Below are 17,845 nucleotides of genomic sequence, written 5' to 3'. Positions count from 1 at the left end.
GTGCGTGCCATCATGCCCAGCTAATTTTTGTGTTTTTAGTAGAGATGAGGTTTCACCATGTTGGCCGGAATGGTCTTGATCTCTTGACCTCATGTTCCACCTGCTTCGGCCTCCCAAAGGGCTGGGATTTATAGGCATGAGTCACTGCACCTGGCCAATTCTGAGGGTTTTTGAAGCCTTGTGCCAGGAACTAGGAAAAAAGCCAAATACGTATTTGATTATGTCATAGTCAGATATCACATTCTTTCTTGTATCATGGTGATTTGGTTCAGGCATGATTGTCCCCACTAGAACATTCATCTTCATTATCACTGTCTTCATATCATCACCACTGTCACTGCAGCCATCATTTGTGAAGGCCAGCTATGTGCAGGTGCTTCTGTGTGGGGCTTTGCAGACAATGCCATTTAAGCCCTGACGTGGCCTTGTGAGGTAGGAATTAAACTCATTTGATGCTTAGGGAAATTGAGGAACAATTAGTTATTTCACCAAGGTCATACAGCCACTGAGAGATGGAGCTAGGTAAGGTCGTTTTGAGTCCAGAGCTTAAATTCTTTATCTCTATAGAATCTGTTTCCCACTTTCTCTTTCAAGAGTGATTGGAGTTCATTTGTTTATTTATTATTTAGAGACAGGGTCTGGCTCTGTCACCCAGGCTAGAATGCAGTGATGTAATCATAGCTTAATGCAACCTCCACCTTCTGGGCTCAAGAATTCCTCCCACTTAATAGTTGGGACTACAGGCCTGTGCCACACCTGGCTAATTTTTTTGATTTTTTAATAGAGATGGGGTTTCGCTATGTTTTCCAGGCTGGTCTTGAACTCCTGAGCTCAAGCGTTCCTCCCACCTCAGCCTTCCAAGTGCTGGGATTACAGGTGTGAGCTGCTGTGCCAGCCTGGAGTTCTTTAAAGGGATACTTTACATGGTTTTTTTTTTTTTTTTTCAGGGTTCACATCTTTAATCCTACAGAGATGGCTGAGCTATGCATGAAGCAGGACTGGATAAGTGAGTAAGAATGTCTCCTCAGTCTGAGGATAGAGTGTTTTTGGCTCTTCAAGTCGTTTGGGTGGATGAGGGAGTCCTAGACTGGGGCTAACCTGGGTTCTGAATGAGTAATGGCTTTGAGGCTCCTGCTTCTGGGGACTCAGGCCTTTTTCTCTGAGAATCCGGGTGGCAACCACAAGGTCCCTGATGGAGTTAACAGCTGCTCAGGACACAGGCAGCGTCAGACTCAGGGCTCATGTCATTCTCAAGGACAACATGGATCTCATAATGGGATTTAGGAGTTTGGGTCCTGTCTCCTATTCTATCCCCAAAGTGCAAACAGCTCACACGCCAGTTCCTTGAAGACTCAAACACCTTTTATCTGGATCTGAAATGCTTTATTCTCTAGGAGGTCAGAATGAAAGAGGGCAAAAAGCCCATTGATAATCAAAGACAAATGTCTGAAAGCAGACATTTCATTTATTCCTCATTTATTTATTCACTTGCCTATTAACTCTTCCATACATCCACCCAACCATTTTCCCATCTATCTATGCATCCATTTATCCATCCATCCATCCATCCATCCATCCATCCATCCATCCATCCATCCATCCATCCATCTATCCATCCATCCATCCATCCATCCATCCATCCATCCATCCATCCATCCATCCATCCATCCATCCATCCATCTATCCATCCATGCATCCAACCATCCATCCATCCATCCATCCATCCATCCATCCATCCATCCATTTATCCATCCATCCATTCTTCCATCCATCCATGTATCATCCATCCACCCAAGTATTCATCCACTTATCCATCCACCCATCCATCCATCCATCCATCCATCCATCCATCCATCCATCCATCCATCCTCCCATTCATTTATCCATCCATCCAGTATTTATTGAGCTCCTTGTGTACAGCAGTCTCCATGTTTACTGTGACATGAAGGAGGAGCAGAAAGTACCCTACCCTCTCACAGATCAAAGCCCAGGAGGAGAGGTAAGACCCTTTCAGCTTTAGAGCAGATGTCTGCTGCACAATTTTGCCCTCAGAACATTTGGGTCCTGCTATGAGAGGTCACTTCTCCATGTCTCCCTGGGTGATTGCTCATATCCATCATGCCCTGGGTTACAAGGAGCAGCTATGGGAGAGGCTTTTTCTGGCCCCACTAATTCCAAGCATTGGGGTCCAGGTAAGGAGCAGTGGAAAGTGCCCCGTCCCCCACCAAGGTCGGTGCTGAAAGCTACAGGCAGGAGATCTCCAGTGGTGTTGGCTCAGGGACCTCAGCTGGTATATGAAATCCTGGCAAAGGCACTCTACCACACATCAGGGAGGATTTTATTAGCTGTCTGCGCTGGCAGCCTGGTTCCAAGATGACACTTTGAGCAGTGAAGAAAATGTAGCCTCACAGATGAGAATAGCAGCTGGGGCCCGAGGTGGGTGGGAATGGAGAGAGGAGGTTCAGGCCTCTTGTCTTCCTTGTAGCTGAGGTCCAGAGTGGACTTTGATGAGTCTGTGGAGCTCAGTTAACCCTGCGTTCATCACTGTTATAAATGGCTGGACATTAAACAGGTTAGGATGTACGCAGAATCCCAGGATTTAGGGGCTGGAAGACGTCTATCATTGGTGAGATGGCTCAATACAATGACCGCTGGGATCTAATCACCTGTGGAGTTCTTGCTGTTCTCTGTGCTTCCTATGTATAGACTCACTGAATTCTCACAACTATGCTATCAGGTTGCGAGTACTATTGTTCCTGTTTTAAAGAAGGGGATAGTGAGGCACAAAGAGTGTAAGTGATTTGCCCAAGGTTTTGTAACTAATAAGTAGTGAAGCTGGGATTCGAATCCAGAAAGTCTGGCATTAGTGTCTGGTGTCTGGGGTTGTAGCCACTTCCTTATGCAGTCTTGAGACTGTATGCTCAAGGTCATGAGTAATTTCCTGAGTTTTCATTCCCACCAAATGGGATTACTAATATCTACCTCACAGTCTCTTCGAGAGGATCAAGCACTTTGGGAGGCTAAGGCAGGAGGATCTCTTGAATCCAGGAGTTTAAGACCAGCCTGGGCAACATAGTGAGACCTCATCTCTACAAAAATTAAAAAAGTCAGCTGGGCATGGTGGCATGCATCTGCAGTCTCAGCTACTTGGGAGGCTGAGACAGGAGGATGGCTTGAGCGCAGGAGTTTGAGGCTGGCTGTGAGCTATGATTGTACCACTGCACTCCAGCCTGGGTGATAGAGCAAGACCCTGTCTCTTAAAAAAAGGAAATATGGCCAGGCACAGTGGCTTATGCCTGTAATCCCAGCACTTTGGGAGGCCGAGGTAGGTGTATCATTTGAGGTCAGGAGCTTGAGACCAGCCTGGCCAACATGGTGAAACTCTGTCTCTACTAAAAATACAAAAATTAGCTGGGTGTGGTGGCAGGTGCCTGTAATCCCAACTACTCGGGAGGCTGAAGTGGGAGGATTGCTTGAGCCCAGCAGGTGGAGGTTGCAGTGAGCCTAGATCTTGCCACTGCACTCCAGCCTGGATGATAGAGCAAGACCCTGTCTCAATAAATCAGTACATAAATAAAATTAAAAAAATGTAGTGAGGCCCTGCTGGGGAGAACATTGGACCTTGTGGTATGAGTGACTCAAATTAGCGGCTCAGGAAAATTACACATTTTCTTGAGTCGTGGATCTTTGGGGGTGCTGCTGAATATCATTGCATTACACCTTCAGTGTATCCTTATGGGTGCTGTTACTCTGCCCATTTTACAGATGTGGAAGCAGAATCTCCAAAGTGACACAGTTAGGAGAGGGGGTACAGCCAGTTTTCAAACCCAGATATGTGCAAAGCCAGTCTCTATGGTTTTCTTCCTGTTGCCAGGCAATGTGGACACACGAGGGTTTGCACATTTCCTTGTGGGGCTTACAGTCTGTTGTGGTCCTGGCAAAGCATGAACCTCGAAGTCTATGAAATAAGGCAGGAGAACATGTGCTCTCCAAACAGATGTATTGAGCTCTTGCTAGAGGGGGAGCCAGAAAGACTCACAGCACAGAGCTCCAGAGGTAGGGAGGTTGCAGTAGGAGACTGTATTATTTTCTTTTTGCTGCTGTAACAAATAACCACTTAGTTACAGTAGGAAGCTGTATTAGTTTCTTTTTGCTGCTGTAAGAAACAACCACTTAGTGGCTTAAAGCAACATACATTTGTTCTCTTCCAGTTTTAGAGGTCAGAAGTCTAAAATTAAGTTTTTGGCAGTTCATTCTGGAGGCTTAGGGGAAAATCATTTCCTGGCTTTTTCTAGTTTCTAGAGGCCACCTATATTCCTTGGCTTGTGGCCCCTTCCTCCGTCTTCAAAACCAGCTGTGAAGCATTATCTGTCCTTTCTGATCTCTGCTTCTGCTCTTACATATTCTCTCTCTGTTTTTTTGCTCTTCCTCTTACAAGGACCCTGTGATTACACTGAACCCACCCAGATAATCCATGATAATCCCCCATCACATGATCCTTAGTTTATTCATATCCATAAAGTCCCTTCTCCCTTATAAGTCACAGGTTCTAGGGATAAGTTTGTGGGGCCATTATTCTGCTGACCACAAATGGGAATGGCTAGAGCTGAGGTTTTACATTTATTTATTTATTTATTTATTTTGAGAGAGTCTTGCTCTGTCTCCCAGGCTGGAGTGCAGTGGCAGGATCTCGGCTCACTGCAACCTCCACCTCCCGAGCTCAAAGGAGTCTCGTGCCTCAGCCTCCCTAGTAGCTGGAACTACAGGTATGTGCCACCATGCCTGGCTAATTTTTTTTTGCATTTTTAGTAGAGATGCGGTTTTGCCATGTTGCCCAGGCAGGTCTTCAATTCCTGGCCTCAAGTGATCTGCTGACCTCAGCCTCCCAAAGTGCTGAGATTACAGACGTGAGTTACCATGCCCAGCCTGAGTTGAGGTTTTAAAGAGGCTAGAAAAAGTTTCAAACACCTGCCATGAGGCACATAATTAGGATATTAATAGTGTAAGAGATAAAGAAAGAGAAAAGAAACACAGTTAAAGACAGGTGTATTTTAGAGAAAATAAACCTGAGAGGGGCTTCTGGCTGATTTTGGTCAGGAGCGCTGTCTCTTACAGAGTAAGAGTATATATTGGTTTTTGGGTGAAGAGCCTATCACAAGCTTGGAATGTTTCTGTGTGGGGGAGAAGTTTTCTGGCGGGGTTGGAGTGTCTCTGGGCAGAGGGGAGGCTATCTTGGGGCTGACATCTTTCCAGCCACAGAGGGGTTATCTGAGGGCTGGTCTGTCCCTGGTCAGGGAGGAGTTTGGAATGTTTCTGGTTGAAGATGTTATTTGTGGTATACGATCAGGGTTTATTTTTTCAGGGTCTAGCTCTTAGCCATTAGGCTGATGCCCTTTGGATTTAGGCAGTTTTTGATTAAGGTGAACTTAAGAATGAGGGGCTTGTCCAAGATGGCAATGCCCCTGCTCTGTCAAACAACATAAGGATGAAAAGTAAATTTTATCCTGTGTGCCTAATCCTGTTGTTTGGAGTGGACTCTTGGAACTCTGGGTTGGTAGATCTGAATTTAGTGGGAAGGAGAATCAGGATTGATTAGTGATGTCTGCCACTGACTCAGAAACAGAAAGAGGCAGCACGTTTGCCAGGTATTTTCTATCCTGGATGTAGTTTAAGCCCTTCAGTTTCCACATGAGGCTATACAGACCTAGAGAGGGAGAGTGCTTACCTGAGGTCACACAGCTGGAGGCGAAGCTGGGACTAGAAGTCAGGCCTCCCGATCCATGGTTCAAATATGACCAGTCTGAAGCTCTGGGTTATAACATAGACTTCAAGGCAGTGCAGTGAATTGGGTGGTACTGAGATCACTGGGAAGAGAGCAGTGGGGTGAGAAGCTGGGAATGAGCTTGGCTGGGAGTACAGGATGAGGACCGTCTCTAGGGCAGGGTGAGCCTGGACCAAGACTGGGATATAAACAATTGAAGATTGGGCATTTGTATGCTGTCTGCAGCTGTAGCACAAAGCACATGAAATGTCAGAGCCATAGGGTCAAAACCAGGAACAGAAGTCCCGTGGCTAACTCCTGTAATCCCAGCACTTTGGGAGACTCAAACAAAACAAAACAAAACAAAACAAAACAAAACAAAACAAAACAAAACAAAACAACAAAAACTAGCGCCAGAGTGCAAAATGCCATCTGAAAAGCTGGAAAAATGTAGGGCAACTGGTTCTACAATTGCAAGAAGGGCTCAATGTTCATTCTCTGATGGGGAGACATCCTCTTTCCTACAAAGTGATGAGCCCAGAGAGATCAACAATCACGTCATAAACACTTGTTGAATGAATGGATGAATGAATTGATTCCAGCTAAATTCAGGAATGTATCTCATGGGCACAAATACACGATTTTGAATCTGCATATCTGGAAGGGTGGAATAGTATATGACAGGTCAGCAGTCTTGCTAAGAACAATAACGATTAGAAAAAATACGAAACCTGTCCATTTCAAGGCAAGGCAACTGGGAAGCAACAGGGACCAGAGGGAATGAGGTTCTGGAGAGTAGAGACTGCAGGCGTGAGCTGATGATCTGAAGCTGCTTTTCTTAGGGGTTTTTTTTTTCCTTAGGGTTTTTTTTTTTTTTTTTTTGAGTTGGGGTTTCACTCTGTCACCCAGGCTGGAGTGCAGCGGCGTGATCTTGGCTCGCTGCAACCTCTCCCTCCCAAGTTCAAGCGATTCTCATGCCTCAACCTCCTGAGTAGCTGGGATTACAGGCACGTGCCACCATGCCTGGCTAATTTTTTGTAACTTTAGTAGAGACGGGGTTTCACCATGTTGGCCAGGCTGGTCTCAAACTCCAGACCTCAGGTGATCTGCCTGCCTTGGCCTCCCCAAGTGCTAGGATTATAGGCATGAGCCACCTTGCCTGGCGTCTCAGGGTTTTTTTTTTTTTTGTTGTTGTTGCTTGTTTGTTTGTTTGTTTTGCCAATTCTGGGTTCATGCAAGAGGCTGATTAATTCAGGCTTTGCTGCTGGAGACAGAGAAACTGAAAGTCTGATTTCTCCACCTGTATTTACAAAGCCCGTTTCTTCTCCAGTCAAAGGGGAAGTGAGCAGGCTTGGGATATTGCCCAGTGACTAGCACACAGTGGACTGTGATCAGCAAATCCTGGAGTTAAAATCCACGCCAGCCACGGTCTGCATGCAAGAGCCTTCCATTTCTTTTTTCATTCCTTTTTTTTCGTTTTTGAGACAGAGTCTTGCTCTGTTGCCCAGGCTGGATAGCAGTGGCATGATCACAGCTCACTACAGCCTTGAAATCCTGGGCTTAAGTGATCCTCCAGCCTGAGCCTCCTGAGTAGCTGGGACTACAGGCAAGCGCCAGCATATCTAGCTAATTTTAATTATTATTATTTTTTTTGGTAGAGACAGGGTCTCCATGTGTTACCCAGGCTGGTCTCGAACTTGTAATCTCAAGCAGTCCTCCCACCTCAGCCTCCCAAATTGTAGGGGATTGCAGGCATGAGCCACTGCCCCAGCTGACCTTCCATTTCTGTTAGATTTCTCTTCACTCCAAACTTTGGAGCATTTTTTTTTTCTTTCTGGAAAAACTGCTGCCTGATCTGATTTTTTTTTTAAAGTTAAAATGTACTAAAGATTCATGTTGTTTAGAGGAGTATTTTGAGAATTTCACAACATCCCCGGGAGATAATTGGTGTCTCTCCAGGGAATCGCGGGGCGAAGGCTGGGAATGATGGTATAAATCACTTGAACGCCAACAGCAGTTTTAATTAAGTTTTTCCAGAATCAGATGCTTGTTTCACTGAAAAATGCTGGGTGTTGTTGACAAGTGACACATAACATTTCATTCTCCAGAGATTTTTTTGTCACCAGAAAACCTCCTCATGGAGACCTGGTCTTCATATTAATTAATCAACTAATTAATCAGGGCCTGGTTCTTGGTCCATAGGGGATTCGGAGAGGGCAGGAGTTGGCCTCAACCTCCAGGAGAGGTAGGAAGTGGTAGGCTTCCCATTCGCTTGGGGACTTTGGTGAGGCTGGTGCTGTGCTAGATTTTTATAGAATTAATCTCTTTATTCCCTTCTCTCACTCCTCACCTCTTCCTGGGGAGGAGGTACTATTGCCTCCATTATCTGGATGAGGATGACTGAAGCTCCGGAATCCTCAGCAATTAGGGTTCTGGTTGGGTGTGGTGGCTCATACCTGTAATTCCAGTACTTTGGGAGGTCAAGGCGGGAAGATTGCTTGAGCCCAGGAATCTGAGAGCAGCCTGGGCAACATAGCAAGTCCTCATCTCTAAAAAAAAAAAAAATAATAATAATAATAAAACAAATTAGCCGTGCGTGGTGGTGCATTCCTGCAGTCCCAGCTACTCAGGAGGCTGAGGCGGGAGGATCACTTGAGCCCAGGAGGTGGAGGCTGCCGTGAGCTATGATCATACCACTGCACTCCAGTCCAGGTGACAGAATGAGATCCTGTCTCACACACACAAAAAATAAAATAAAATAAAAATAAAAATAAAAAAGAAAAGAAAAGAAAATTAGAATGCTGTCATACAGCTTGTAAACAGCAAGGCTGGTACCAAACCCTCTTCTTCTTCCTTATTGGGAGCACACTTTCCCCATAATCCCATAGGCCCTCTGGGTCCCTTTTGGGGCTTCCAGTTCAATTGGCATGTAAGACCCCAACACGGCAGAAACAGTCATGGTCCTGGGTTATCATTGGTCCTGGTCTCTCCATTCAGGAAGCTGCCTCCAAGCTCCCTGGGCCCCAGAGTGGAGGGGAAGGAAAGCCCCAGGTTAAGTTGGGAACAGACGGTTTAGAGAGGGGAAGGAAATGAGGCGGGGGCAGCCCCTGTTGCTGCCATCTCTCTTTTGTGGATGGGTTGCTGGAAACACACTGGAGAGGGAGTGTAGACGTGTGGATTCTATTCCCACTTCAGCCATGACCTTGGCATGATCTTAGCTGGGCACCTCCTCATCTCAGGACCTCTAAACTGGGATCGGCCACCAAGTATCCTCTTCCTGGGAGAGGCTTCGAGTCTGTGATTCTAGGGGTTTGCCCGTTAGTACCACCGATCTCACTGGAGACCTCACAACACAACCTGTCTCCGGACGTATCTGGGGCCACTTGCTTGTGTGGTGTGACCCTGACATCTTACTCTGTTCCCTCCGTTTGCAATTTAAACAGGGCTGTTCTGGACACCATCTATGATTTTAAACAGCTCCGCAAGTGATCTCAATGCACACCCAGCATTGAAGGCTCTTGGTTACAGACCCACCTTCTGGACCAATCACTGTTCAGAGGGGATGGAGTATTGTGACTGGCTAGGTTGGGGTCACATGTTCACTCACCATCAAGCCTCACTCAAGGACCCTCTAGTTTGGATGGGCAGTGGTCTTGGTGGTAAGGATGGGGGTCCCACCAAAACCATGGAGGAAGAGAGCAGAACAGTTCTCCCAAAGGAAACAGGGTTACTGGGTCCTCTAGTGAGTGACTGATTCAAGGGATCCAAGAAAATCAATGATGAAGCCAGAACCAGGACCTCCATCCCCTCCTACTGGTCCTGGGCACTTTCTCTGGGCCGTGTGCCCAGTGAGTGACTCTAAGGTTTGGAGCAGAGCCTGATTGAAGAAAGAGGCCACCCCAGCCTGCTTGTCTCACAGGCATTTCGAGACAACAGTCCAGGTATTACTCTGGGCGCCGTGGGCCATGAAATACAGCCCTGTGCGTCTATGATTTTAAACAGCTCCCCAAGTGATCCCAATGCATCGCAACATAGCAAGACCTCATTTCCAGAAAAAATAAAATAAAACAAATTAGCTGGGTGCGGTGGTTCTGGCTTCATCATTGATTTTTTTGGGTCTCTTGAACCAGCCACTCACCAGAGGACCCAGTAACCCCGTTTCCTTTGGGAGAACTGTTCTCCGTTTCTTCACGGTTTTGGTGGGACCCCCATCCTTACCACCAATACCACTGCCCATCCAAACTGGAGGGTCCATGAGTGAGGCTTAATGGTGAACATGTGACCCAAACCTAGCCGATCACAATACTCCATCCCCTCTCAACAGCGATTAGTCTAGGAGGTGAGTGTGTAACTAACAAGAGCCAATCAGAGTGCCTCCCTCAGACTGAGCCAAGAAAACAGCTCTGTTTATTCTTTGTGTGTTTGTTTTGCTTTTTTTCTTTTGGATTGTTTGTCAGGAGTTGTTAATCTGGGTGGAAGTGAGTACAAGCTGTTGGCAGTCATCTTCTTGGATGAATGGAAAAAGTCAGTCTATATAGTGGGAGAGAAAGAAGCCAACACACAAAGGCATGCAGAGAGAGAGAGAGAGAGAGAGATAGAGAGAGAGAGAGAGACCATTATTTGAGGGACTCTCCATCCTTGTAGCTAGTGGCAACCTTTCATGCACCTGCCCTGTGGAATGAAGTTGCCTCCAGCTTCTGTCACCTGACCCAGGAGAAGCCCTCCTCTTACCCTCACTCTCCTTGCCCTGATCCTTGGACCCTGCTCTATCTCCCCACTAAGGGGTTGCTAGACATTTTCTGTTGGCCCTTCCAGCAAAGATAGTCCGTGATTCTAAATAGCTTAGGCTGCCCTGACTCAAGGCTGAAAAACTGCAGCTCTAGCCCCCAACCGTGCATAGCAAAAGTGCTGATAACATAACAGCTTTGCAAGTAAATCCAGAGCTTCTGTTTCCAAGGGAGGGCTGAGGAGGACTATATGTGCCGTTGTTGAGGGGCGGGTGGGGGTAGGTGAGCGAAGCAAATTACTTTTGTTCTCTGCAGAGCCTGAGCTGGGCTTTGAAGAGATTTTTCTGCCTCCCTGGTGCTCTGCAGATTTGGGGAATCTTCCAGCAGGGTCGGCTTCCAGGCGGGCGACAGTTAGATTCAAATCACTTCTGCTCCCCAGCTCAGCACTTGGGCCCAGGTGCCTGCTGGATTCAGAGCACAGCCGCTCCCTTCTCCAGGAAATCTCTGCTTAGCACAGCCGGGGCCTGTACTGTTGTCATTAGGAGGCATAAAATCCTAATTTATATTGCTAGAAGGGTAATTTATACACTAATGTAAATTTCTTTTACTGCTGATTTTTGAGCAACTGATGTGCAATTATTTCCAGCTCTCTTTCCAGTGCAATTCTGAAACGACGGCTGCTAATACCTTAATATTCTTTATGATTGCCAGAGATGATATTTTTCCCGGATCAAATGTATCCAGTGGGGTTTGACATAATTGGGTTAAAGATTTCTCTTTCTGAGTCTGTAAGACTTGTTAGGCTTATGTGGGCTGGTGGGGGATGATGGCTAAGGCCTTCTGTTTGTGTTTCGTTGTCCTCTCGGCCTGGCCCCTTCTCCTTTACTGAACCTTAGATCTCCCTTGGGTGCCTACTGTGTGCTCAGCTGCAGAGGAAACTCATTACATGCAAATGTGTTCTAAGAAAGAGAAACATCATGTTAAGGGCTGATGGAACAATACCTCTTCGGGATAGAATGGTCTTAGGAACACAGTGGGGCATGAATGGCTGGTCTTGATGTCCTGAGCATGAATGGTGGAAAGTTGAGAGGCTGGTTTCACCTCTACAGCAAGAGACAACAGTGTCTCCAGCAGGTATCTCCCTCTCTGGCTCTACTGTGGGCAGCTGAGAGCGGGTCAGAAGCGGGCCTGAGACCGCAGAAGTCTGTCTCCAAGCTATGCTCTGGCCTCTAGCCCATGCTGCCTCCTTCCAAGTAATTAACACTGATCCTAAGATCAGCGCATTTATGTCAGAATGTTTATGTCCTGCCCAAATTCCTACGTTGAAGCCCTCACCTCTGTGTACCCCAAATATCTGAGGCAGATCTTGGTTAATTTAGAAAATTTATTTTGCCAAGGTTGAGGACGTGCGCCCGTGACACAGCCTCAGCAGGTCCTGATGACATGCGCCCAAGGTGGTGGTCGGGGCACAGCTTGTTTTTATACATTTTAGGGAGACATGAGAGATGGATCAATATGTGTAAGATGTACATTGGTTCCCTCCAGAAAGGTGGGACAGTTTGAAGCAGGGAGGAGGCTTCCAGGTCACAGGTAGGCGAGAGACACATGGTTGCTTTCTTTTGAGTTTCTGATGAGCCTTTCCAAAGGAGGCAGTCAGCTATGGATTTATCTCGGTGAGGAGAGGTATGATTTTGAATAGAATGGGAGTCAGGTTTGTGCTAAGCAGGTCCCAGCTTGACTTTTTCCTTTAGCTTAGTGATTTGGCAGCCCCAGGAGTTATTCTCCTTTCACACCTCCAAAATGATGGTATTAGGAGGTGGTGGAGGTTTTGAGAGGTGATTAGGCCAAGGGGAGGTGAAATCTTCATGAATGGGGTTAAGCCTTTCTGCCACATGAGGTTAGAGTGAAAAGATGCTATCAGTGACAAAGTGTACCCTCACCGGATGCTGAATCTGTCAGTGACTTGCTCCTGAGACTTCCCAGCCTCCTGAACCGTGAGAAATACATATCTGTTGTTTCTTTATTTATTTTATTTATCATTATTTAAAAAATTTTCAGGCTGGCTGCGGTGGCTCATGTCTGCCATCCCAGCACTTTGAGAGGCCGAGGTGGGTGGATCACGAGGTCAGGAGTTCGAGACCAGCCTGGTCAAGATGGTGAAACTCCATCTCTACTAAAAATACAAAAATTAGCCAGGCACAGTGGTGGGCGAATGTCACCCAGGGTGGAGTACAGTGGCACGAACATGGCTCACTGCAGCCTCATACTCCTGGGCTCAAGCGATCCTCCCACCTCAACTACCCAAGTAGCTGGGACTACAGGTGTGCACCACCACACCTGGCTAATTTTTTAATTTTTATTTTTAGAGACAGGATCTTGCTAGGTTGCCCAGGCTGATCTCAAACTCTTGGCCTAAAGTGATCTTCCCAAGGAGCTGGGATTACAGGTGTGAGCCACCAGAGTCAGCTAAATTTCTGTTGTTTATAAGCTATCCTGTCTACAGTATTTTGCCATGACACCCCAAATGGAGTAAGACAGACCATAATTGTCACCAATCCTAATGATGGTCAAGCATCAACTTTCGATTTTGATTTTATCTAGATTATATTTATAAGTCTAGTTGAGACCTGACCCCAAAATCCTCTTGGCCTTTTTAAAAATTAAAAAAATTTTTTTTTAAAATTTTGTGTTTTTTTAAAGATAAAGTCTTGCTCTGTCACCCAGGCTGGAGTGCAGTGGCGTGATCTCAGCTCACTGCAACCTCTGCCTCCTGGGTTCAAGAGATTATCATGCCTCAGCCTCCTGGGTAGCTGAGATTACAGATGTGCACCACCATGCCCAGCTGACTTTTTTATTTTTAGTAGAGATGGGGTTTTGCCATGTTGGCCAGGCTGGTCTTGAACTCCTGACCTCAAGTAATCTGCCCGCCTTGGCCTCCCAAAGTGCTGGGTGTGAGCCTCCATGCTTAGTCACTCTTGGCCTTTTAAAAACTGAGACCAATTTGAAACCACAGTATCTCCTGAGATCCAAGGTGATGAAGTTTGTAAAGCACTTGGCCTCTGCCTGATGCTTATTGAGAGCAATACTTGGTAGCAGTGTTATTGCTTTCATTTTCATTACTTTGTAAAATTTCAGCTTGGAAAAGGTGATTCCATAAAAGTAAAACCTAGACATGATGTAGTTGTAGCAATAATAATAGCTAACATTTATATAGTACTTCCTCTGTGCCAGAGGCTATTCTAAAGATTTTAATATTTAACTCGTTTACTCTTAAAACAGCCTCTCAAAGCAGTCACTATTATGAAGCCCATTTTATGCATGTGGAAATTAGGGCACAGGGTAGTTAAGTAAATTGCCGTAGATAAAATAACTTGCCATAGCTGGTGCTTAAGCATTTGGGCCCCAGAGTCCGTCTTCTTAACCCCTGTTACAAGCTAAGTTATGTCCTGTCCCCCCAACACCCACCACATTGAAATCTGCTATGATTTGAATATTTGTCTCCTCCAAAACTTATGTTGAAACTTAATTCCTAATGTGGCAGTATGGAGAGTGGGACTTTTAAGAGGTGACCGAGCCATGAAGGCAGAGCTATTCCTCAATTAATGGATGAATCGCTTTTCACAGAACTGGGACTGGTGGCTTTATAAGAAGAGGAAGGAAGACCTGAGTAAGCATGTTACATGCTCACTCCCTCGCCATGTGATGCCCTGCACCACCTTGGGACCCTGTAGAGAATCCCCACTAGCAAGAAGGGCCTCACCAGACACAGTGCCTTGACCTTGGACTTCCCAGCCTCCATAACTATAAGAAATAAATTCCTGGCCATGGACTTCCCAGCCTCCATAACTGTAAGAAATAAATTCCTGGCCAGGCGCAGTGGCTCATGCCTATAATCCCAGCTCTTTGGGAAGCCGAGGCAGGCGGATCAGGAGGCCAGAAGATCAAGATCATCCTGCATAACACGGTGAAACCCTGTCTCTACTAAAAATACAAAAAAATTAGCTGGGCATAGTGGCAGGTGCCCATAGTCCCAGCTACTCGGCAGACTGAGGTGGGAGAATGGCGTGAACCCCGGAGGTGGAGCTTGCAGTGAGCTGAGATCACACCACTGCACTCCAGGCTAGGCGACAGAGTGAAACTCCATCTCAAAGAAAAAAAAAAAAAAAAGAAATAAATTCCTTTTTTAGATTGGGAATGGTGACCTAAAAATGGAATTTATGGCCAACATGGTAAAACTCCATCTCTACTAAAAATATAAAAATTAGCTGGGCATGGTGGTGAGTGTCTGCAGTACCAGCTGTTCAGGAGGCTGATTCAGGAGAGTTGCTTGAACCTGGGAGGCAGAGGTTTGCAGTGAGCTGGGATCATGCCACTGCACTCCAGTGAGACTCTGTCTCAAAAAAAAAAAAAAAATTCTTCTTTTTTGGTAAATTACCCCGTTTTGGGTATTCTGTTATAAGCAACAGAAAATAAACTAAGAGACAAAGTCCGAATCCTTAGTATCTCAGAATGTGACTGTATTTGGCCATAAGTTCCTTAAATAGATAATTAAGTTAAAAGAAGGGCTTTAGGGCAAACCCTAATCTGATATGACTGTTGTCTTTATAGGAAGAGGAAATTTGACTGGGTGTAATGACTCATGCCTGTAATCCCAGCACTTTGGGAGGCTGAGGTGGGAAGGATTACTTGAGGCCAGGAGTTTGAAACCAGCCTGGCCAACACAGTGAGATCCTATCTCTAGAATTTTTTATTTTTTTTCTTTTGAGATGGAGTCTTGCTCTGTCACCGGGCTGGGGTGCAGTGGTGTGATCTTGGCTGACTGCAACCTCCACCTCCTGGGTTCAAGTGATTCTCCTGCCTCGGCCTTCTGAGTAACTGAGACTACAGGTGCACACCACCACGCCCAGCTAATTTTTGTATTTTTAGTGGAGACGAGATTTCACCATGTTGGCCAGGATGGTCTCAATCTCTTGACCTCTTGATCTGCCTGCCTCAGCCTCCTAAAGTGCTGGGAATTACAGGTATGAGCTGTCGCGCTCAGCCTATAAAAAGTATTTTTAAAAAAGGAGAGGACATTTGAACCCAGGATAATGCTGCTATGAACATGCATATACAAAGATCTCTTTGATACTCTAATTTCAATTCTTTTGTGTATACACCCTGACATGGAAATTGCTGGATCTTATGGTAATTCTATTTTTAATTTTTGGAGGAAACTCGGGCCTGGTTAGATAACTGGTTTGCCCAAGGTCACACATCTGATAAGTTGGGGAGAACAGAGTTGTGTTTTTTTTTTTTTGAAGAGACAAGGTCTTGCTCTGTTGCCCAGGCTGGAGTGCAGTAGTGCAATGTTATTTCACTGCAGCCTTGAACACCAGTGCTCAAGGAATCCTCTCTGCTCAGTCTCCCGAGTAGATGGGACTACAGGTGCAGGGGTTGCAGGAGGGAGGAATTGGGAGTTGTTGCTTAATGGATAAATATTAATAGTTTCAGTTTTGCAAGATGAAAAGAGTCCTGGAGATTTGTTGCACATTGTGAATATACTTAACATGACTGAACTATTTATTTAAAAATGATTAGATGATAAATATTATTTATAAATAAAAGTAAAAGTAACAACAACAGAAGAAAACTAAAGCAACCAAACATGGTTCTGGGAGGGTGAGCTGGCTGGGAATTCTCTGCCAAGCTCTAGATCCTTTTTTTTTTTCCATTTCTTTCTTTCTTTCTTTCTTTTTTTTTTCCAGACGGAATCTCACTCTGTAGCCCAAGCTGGAGTGCAGTGACACGATCTTGGCTCACTGCAACCTCTACCTCTGGGGACCAAGCGACTCTCGTGCCTCTGCCTCCTGAGTAGCTGGGATTATAGGCGCACCATCATGCCCAGCTAATTTTTTGTATTTTAGTAGAGATGGGGTTTCGCCATGTTGCCCAAGGTGGTCTCCAACTCCTGAGCTCAGGTGATGCACCTGCCTCGGACTCCCAAAGTGCTGGGATTACAGGCATGAGCCACTGCGCCTGGGCCAGGCTCTAGATCTTTAACCCTGGACAAGTACCATCTCAGCTCTGGCCTTCTCCTCTGAGAGGTGACTTCCAGTCTCTTGAGGATGGCTCTTCTAATCCCTGCAATGCCCAAGGATTTGTAACATTAGTTTTAGGCAGGAACACTCCATGCTAGAGCTTGGTCCACTCAACAGCCATTCATACTTCCTCCTTCTGTGCCAGCAGGTTCCAGTTTTATTCTATTTTCAGGCATCAGTGTGCTCAGTGAGGGTAAACCTGCCCTCAACCCGGAGAACGAACCTTGAGTTTCCCAGATCAGTCATGACAATCCACTTCCTCTTTGCCAGTGATTGCTCTAGGGGTGGCCATGAGACCTATTCCAGCCAATGAGACAGGATACAAGTTTTTGGGGGGCTCCTGAGAAAGACGTCTTTCTCTAACAGAAGAGAATGCTACAGAAACAAAGCTCCTTTCCTGTACTTTCCCATCTTCCCATCTTGAATGTGGTTCTATGGTGCTTCAGCAGCCCTTTTGTGATCATGAAGTGACAAGTCTAAGGACAGAAAGCCACCACCCTGGGGATGGTACTGTAGGAAGACCGAAGGAGACTGTGTCTTTGGTGATATGGTTGAGCCACTGCATTCATCTTGGAACTGCCCACACCCAGGTTTCTTTAATTCATAAGAACTGATGTCTTTATTGCTGTTGGTCAGGTTTATTGCTACCCTTTGAGCCCAGTGGAGGAAAGCAGGACCCACTGGTGTGTTGTCTTGGCCCTCACTGCACCCTAGCTGGGAGGAAACTTCCTTAGCTTCTTCTGAGGATGCTTGGAAAAAAAAATCCCAGTTCTGTTACCCCTTTTATCTTTCTCCTTTCTTTCCAATTTTAGTTCTACTTTCACCAATATTCCTACTTACTCATTTTCTTTCCTGAGTTGGAATCATTCATTCATTCATTTTATTAGGAGACACTATAGCACAAACTCCAGAACAGACTGAGTTCAAAACTCAGCTCCCAGGCCATGCCTGGTGGCTCATGCCTGGAATCCTAGCACTTCGGAAGGCTGAGGCAGGAGGATCACTTGAGGCCGGGAGTTTGAGGCCATCCTCGGCAACATAGTGAGATCCTGTCTCTACAGAAAAAAAATTTCTAAAAATTACCCAGGCATGGTGATGCACGCCTGTGGTCCCAGCTACTCAGGAGGCTGAGGCAGGAAGATCCCTTGAGCCCAGGAGTTTGAGGCTGCAAGCTTTCCTGCCTTTCCTTTCCCTTTTCTTTCTCCCTTATTGCTTGGTGACATAATCACAGGCCCATCCTCACTCCTGCTGACTCTCTGTGCACCAGCTCTTTTGAA

The sequence above is a fragment of the Theropithecus gelada genome, chromosome 3 (genome assembly GCF_003255815.1).
Source record: "Theropithecus gelada isolate Dixy chromosome 3, Tgel_1.0, whole genome shotgun sequence".
Lineage (NCBI taxonomy): Eukaryota > Metazoa > Chordata > Mammalia > Primates > Cercopithecidae > Theropithecus > Theropithecus gelada.
The sequence above is the reverse complement of the archived record's forward strand: the minus strand, read 5'-3'. Positions refer to the sequence as shown.